At 41.0% G+C, this 6,761-nt stretch overlaps 1 pseudogene; it reads left to right on the plus strand.

Annotated features, from left to right (window-relative positions):
- The first annotated feature begins 5,759 nt into the window (after positions 1-5,759).
- LOC102817151 lies at positions 5,760-6,490 on the plus strand (annotated as a pseudogene).
- The last annotated feature ends 271 nt before the right edge of the window (positions 6,491-6,761 follow it).

Below are 6,761 nucleotides of genomic sequence, written 5' to 3' on the forward strand. Positions count from 1 at the left end.
TTCTCTTCATCTTGGTGATTTCTTTGAGTCAGTCTTGTTTCTTTGTGTGAGCCACAATTATCTGTTGTCTCTAGGGCACTATGGATTTGTCATATTTGTAAAAACAAAAGTGCAGTTGCTGGACCTATAGAAGAGAAATCTCTAGCTGGCTCCTGCAAGCTCATGAGGTAGTTGTGAAAGGGATGTGAAAGCAAAGTTCCTGGCCCTACATGAAGTTCCTATTTGCCTTGGTGTTATCTAAGTCCAGGGTACACAATCTGGAAATAGTTTGTGGGGGCCCCTGTTGGAACTGGTTTCAGTGTCTGTTAGGACCACAGGGCAGATAGGGACAAGGTGGCTGGTTTAGGTCTGGTGCTCTGTAGGTTTGGAGCTGAGCCCACCTGAATCTAGGTACCAAAGTGGCACACCAAAGTGGTGCAGCTGGTGTCAAACTCACACGGGCATGGCTCCCAACCACATGACTCTGAACTCCCAGAGAACAGGGTTTGCAGTGGGGGGTGGAGAAAGGTGGGAGCTGGCCACACCTCTGATTACCAGGAGAGTATGGGATGGGATAGCACCCATGCAAATCTGTTCCTCTAGGTTTCTCTCTGATGCCAAAGCTGCACACCAGATGGTCAAGCCATTTACCAGTCAGTCTTCCTCTCTTGCTGTTCCTGCTCTGCCTCTTCTCACAACAAGCACTCCATCCACCTCTCTAACCTTTCTTCTGAAATTCAGGGTGCCAGATATTTCATCTGTGTCTGTTTATTTGGTCTTTTGTATTTTTTGTGTGTAGAGGGTCCTTATAGTATGTCTACCTAGTCCGCATCTTGCTAAAAGTCCCCTTCTCCTTTCTCTTCTATCTTGTACATTTCATCCTAGAGCTTCTTTGCTTCCTGCTTCTCCAGCTATATGTATGTTATGTAACCAAACCAAAGCTACATTTAAATCAATGAAACCAGCCCGTGCTGGCATTAAAGTAATCACATAGTTTTCTCCATGCTGTTCCTTCAGGTTTTCAAAAAGTCTACATGATTTTATTTGAATCATCAGTAAACTCATAGGAACCCTCTTCTGAATTTATTCTTCTATCCAAATCATCAACAGCTTTATCTCATGTGTTGGCTCTTGTCTTTTCTTTGTTAAAATTGTCAATTTTTGCCAATCACTCCTTTAACTGCCTCAAGTTCTTACTCAGATGCCAAATGATTGTCAAAACAGTTGAATGAAACAGTTTTTTCTCACATGCCTTTTCACCAACTTTAAGGCCATTATCATAGGCCTTAATCATCTCCGTCTTTGTATCCACATCTAGTGTCTACCTCACATTCTGTTTAGATTAGAACTATTAGTGGCATGACATCTTTTGTTAGACATGTTGTTGAGGGCATAGGCAAGTATAGGCTTATAGTCAGAGCAATTTGAAACTCAGCTTCGAATGAACAGATAACACTTTTATGGTATGAAACACTAAATAAGATCAAGCTATAAGGTTGGTCTGGAGTTCTGGTATGGCTCTCTAGGATAGGCACTGGACCACAAGGTTGTTTGAATTAAAAGGTCAGTGGTTCAAACCCACCAGCCACTTCTCAAAAACCCTATGCAGGTAGGTTCAAACCCACCAGCCACTTCTCAAAAACCCTATGCAGGGTAACTTTGCTTTCACATCCCTTTCACAACTACCTCATGAGCTTGCAGGAGCCAGCTAGAGATTTCTCTTCTATAGGTCCAGCAACTGCACTTTTGTTTTTACAAATATGACAAATCCATAGTGCCCTAGAGACAACAGATAATTGTGGCTCACACAAAGAAACAAGACTGACTCAAAGAAATCACCAAGATGAAGAGAACTTACTCAGAACTTACTCAGTGGCACTAACAACAATAATAGTGTTGGTCTACAAGGAAGTCAGTGTCCCAACAGTCAAGTTGGAGTTGTACTGTTCAGTTGTCATTTGCCATTAGAGTTGAACTTTGCTAAATTTTCTGTCAATTATGCAAATCCAGAAACCAACACAGACATCATTGTAGGCAGTGTTTTGAATAGTAAGCTTAATGTTGATTATCTGTAAGCGAACATCTAAGAATGATATGTAAGTAAATCATGTGCCGCAATATTATATATACTACATATTACTAGTGATAAGATAGACCAAAAGAAAGAGGAAAAATAACTGAGATGGTTTTAAGTGTTGTTCATTATAACTTCAGTATGCCCTAAATTGGGGCTATTTGTAAGTTTAATCTCATAGAGTTTCTGAGAGGATTAAATGAGATAATATGTATAAGGTATCTAGAGAAGTTATTCAATCTGTTGTTGATGTTAGGTGCCATTGAATTGGCTCTGACTCACAGAAACTCTATGTACAAAAGAATGAAGTACCACCTGCTTATGTGCCATACTCACAATTGTTAACACTGAACCCCTTGCTGCTGCCACTGTGCCAATCCTTATCATTGGGGGTCTTCCCCTTTTTAAATGACCCTCCAATTTACCAAGCATAATACCATTATTCAGGGTTTAGTCGATACTGATAAAATATTTGAAGTATAAGAGACAAAATGTCACTATCCTGGCTTCTAAGGATCATTCTGGCTATACTTCTTCTAACACAGATTTGTTTGTTCTGGCAGTCCACAGTACTTTTAATATTCTTCTCCAGTACCATGACTTAAATACATCAATTATTCCCTGATATTCCTTATTCGTTGTCCAACATTCACATGCATGTAAGGTGATTGAAAATACCATGGATTTGGTCAGGTGCACCCTAGTCCTCAAACTGGTATCTTTGCTTTAAACATTTAAAGAGGTCTTATGCCAAAAGAACCAATAGATCCGTTTTGGAGGAAGTGCAGCCAGAGTGCTTCTTGGAGGCTAACATGGCCAAACTTTCTCTCTCATACTTTGGACGTATTGTCAGAAGGGACCAGTTCCTGGAGAAGGATATCATGTTTGGTAAGGTGGAGGGTCAGAGAAAAAGAGGAAGACCCACAGTGAGATGGATTGGCCAAGTGGCAGCATTGATGGACTCAAGCGAGGCAACAGTAGTGAGGTTGGCTCAGGATCGGGCAGTGTTTCTTTCTGTGAATAAGGTCGCTATCGGTCAGTACCGACTCGATGGCACCTAACAACAACAACAACAATGCAGCAGATTTGCCTAATGGAATACGTGTTTGCTTTCTTGACTGTTGTCTGCATGAGTGTTCACTGTGGATCCAAGCTAAATAAAGTTTTGGACAACTTCAATCTTTTCTCCATTTATCAGCATGTTATTTATTGGACCATTTGTAAGGATTTTTGTTTTCTTTACACTGATGTGCAGTCCATAGTGAAGACTGTGGTCTTTGATCTTCATCAATAGGAATTTTAAGTCCTCTTCACTTTCAACAAGCAAAGTTGTAATCATCTACATATTGTAGGTTGTTAATGAGTCTTCCTCCTAATGCCTAATGCCACGTTCTTCTTCATATAATCCAGTTCCTCAGATTATTTGCTCAACATATAGAATGAATAAATATACTGAAAGGATGCAACCCTGGCACACACCTTCATTGATTTTAACTATTCAGCATCCCCATTTTTGTTCAAAACAACTGGCTTTTAGTCTGTGTACTGGTTCCTCATGATCAAAATTAAGGCCTCTGGAATATCCATTCTTTACAATGACAGTTATCCATAGCTTTTCATGATCCCTGCAGTTGAAAGCCTTTGCATAGTCAATAAAGCACAAGTAAATCTGGTATTCTATGCTTTCAGCCAAGATCCATTTGACATTGTGAGTCTATTTACCTAGTGAATGTTTGGAATTGTGATTCGTGTCACTGCCCAGAATATCCTACTTGTTCTAGACTTAGTCTCTGACACTGTTTCCTACTCCAACTCTGTCTCTCAGCTTCCTCCTCTATTAAAATTGCTTTCTTCATTAATAAAACAAATGACTTTTTACTTTTAAATACTATTTGTTTAATATGCCTATATGCCAGGACCACTACCCATCAGTCAGTTAGCTGGAATTTATGCCACCAGCATTTGACAAACCAGCAAACTCACCCATAACAGACATTTTAAGCAGAGGTTCCAAACTAACAGAGACTTAGCAATATGCTTCCTAAAATTAACCTTAGGTATAACTGATCATCCACCACTCCTCTATCAGTTTGTCAAACAGTGGTGGCTTGTGTATTGCTATGATGCTGGAAGCTATGCCTCAGGTATTTTGAATGTTGGTAGGATCACCCATGGTGGACAGGTTTCAGCTGAACTTCCAGACAAAGACAAACTCAAAAGAAAGGGATGCAGATTACTTCTGAATGTTTAGCCACTGGAAACCTTATAAATAGCGTGAAACCTGTCAGATAACATCAGAATATTGAATATTGAAACATGATGAATAGAACCAGAATATTGTCAGATATTGTGCCAGAATATGAGCCCCTCATGTTGGGAGGCACTAAAAATACGACTGAGGAAGAGCTACCTCCTCAAAGTCTGGTTGACTGTGATGATGAAATGAAGTAAAACATTCGGGATTTTCATTTGCATACTGGACAAAACTCAAAATGAGGGTACACTGTTGAAGCATCCATTAATAATTAGAAGATGGAATGTATCAAGTATGGATTCAGTAAAATTGAAAGCTGTCAAAAATGAAACGGAACACATATAGATTGATATCCTAGGCATTAATGAGCTGAAATATACTGATATTGGCCATTTGGAATCTGACAGTCAGATGATTTACTATGCCAGGAATGATAAATTGATGAGAAATGATATCCCATTCAACTTCAGTAAGAACATTTCAAGATCTATCTTGAAGTATAATGCTGTCTGTGATAGGACAATATTCATACACCTATAAAAAAGACCAGTTAATACTATTATTCAAATTTATGCATTAACCGCTAAAGCTAGTGATGAGGAAATTGATGAATTCTACCAACTTTTCAGTCTGAAATTGATCAAATAAGCCCTGAAGATGTATGGATAATTACTGATGATTGGAATGCAAATGTTGGAAATTAAGGGGAAGGATCGGTAGTTAGAAAATATAGCCTTGGTGATAGAAATGATGCTGGATGTTGCATAAGAGATCAGACAGTGTTTCGTTCTGCTTTACATGGGTCGCTAGGAGTCGGTACTGACTGGAAGGCACCTAACAACCAAAACGTGGCTTCTTCATTGCAAATGTATTTTTAAACAACATAAAAGATGACTAAACACATGGGCCTTACCAGAAGGAATACACAGAAATCAAACTGACTACAGCTGTGGAAAGAGACAGTGGGAAAGCGCTAAATCCGCTAAAAAGCTCTAAATCCGCTAAAACAAAGTCGGGGCAGACTGTGAAACAAATCATCAAATTGCTCATATACATGTTCAAGCTAAAGGTGAACAAAATTAAACAAGTTCACAACAGCAAAAATATGACCTTGAGTGTTCGCCCGGCAACGCGGTGGCAGCAGCGGCTGAGGCTCAGGCTGAAGTTAAAGGCCCTGTCTTCTTCCCTGTGAGGTAACAGTTGTGACAAGACAACCTCCAAACCAAGACCTTGTCATCACAGATTTGGGTCTGAAGTCCCTATGTTGATTCGGCTTCACTCTGTAAGTCTATAGCCACTTTTCCAGCACCGAGTCCTTTGGACTTGTGTTTTAGACAGCCGCCATATCTGTGTTGTCAACAGACGCCATTTTGCCATCTGGAAGACCATCGTAGATGCTGAGACAGAGGCCAGACTGGCGTTCAGTGGTGTGACCAGCGCTGTCTAATCAAGATGGTGGACACAGAAAGCCCCATTTGCCCGCTGTCCCCACTCGAGGCTGATGACTTGGACAGTCTGCTGTCTGACGAATTCCTACAGGAAATTGGCAGTGTTCAGGAGATTTCACAGTGCATTGGTGAGGATTGCTCCGGGAGCTTTAGTTTCACAGATTATCAGTATTTAGGAAGTGGCCTAGTCTCCGATGGCTCTGTTATTACAGATACTCTCTCCCCAGCTTCCAGCCCTTCGTCTATTAACTATCCTGTGGTTCCTGGCAGTGCTGAGGATCCACCCAGCGGAGCACTGAACCTTGAGTGCAGGATTTGCGGGGACAAGGCCTCCGGCTACCACTATGGGGTGCACGCCTGTGAAGGTTGCAAGGGTTTTTTCGTCGAACCATTCGGCTAAAGCTGGTTTAAGACAAATGTGATCGTAGCTGCAAGACTCAGAAAAAGAATCGAAACAAGTGCCAATATTGTCGTTTCCACAAGTGCCTCTCAGTGGGGATGTCACATAACGCAATTCGTTTTGGACGAATGCCAAGGTCCGAAAAAGCAAAATTGAAAGCAGAAATTCTTACATGTGACCATGATGTAGAAGATTCTGAAACTGCAGATCTCAAATCTCTTGCCAAGAGAATTTATGAGGCCTACTTGAAGAACTTTAACATGCACAAGGTCAAAGTCAGAGTCATCCTTGCAGGAAAACATCCAGTAGGTGTTTTTGCCGCTGTTTTATTGTAGCCACTGAAGTGTTCCGTTAACACCCTGACAACTGCGGTGGTAAAGAAGGCTCAAGAACACCTGTACGAAATGTTGAGAAAGTAAAGTGTATGCCAGGGGCAAACTGAAGACAAGGGCCATTGAAAGACTTCCTTCCCAGACTCTAAAATGCAGCTTACTAATAGCTCCCATCTTGGTATCGTTGCTGTTGTTGTGTTGTGAGGTGCCATCACAACATTTCCAACTCATAGCGACCCTGTGTACAACAGAATGAAGCCCTGCCCGGTCCTGT

This window comes from Chrysochloris asiatica, unplaced genomic scaffold (genome assembly GCF_000296735.1).
Source record: "Chrysochloris asiatica unplaced genomic scaffold, ChrAsi1.0 scaffold00109, whole genome shotgun sequence".
In the NCBI taxonomy this organism is placed as follows: domain Eukaryota; kingdom Metazoa; phylum Chordata; class Mammalia; order Afrosoricida; family Chrysochloridae; genus Chrysochloris; species Chrysochloris asiatica.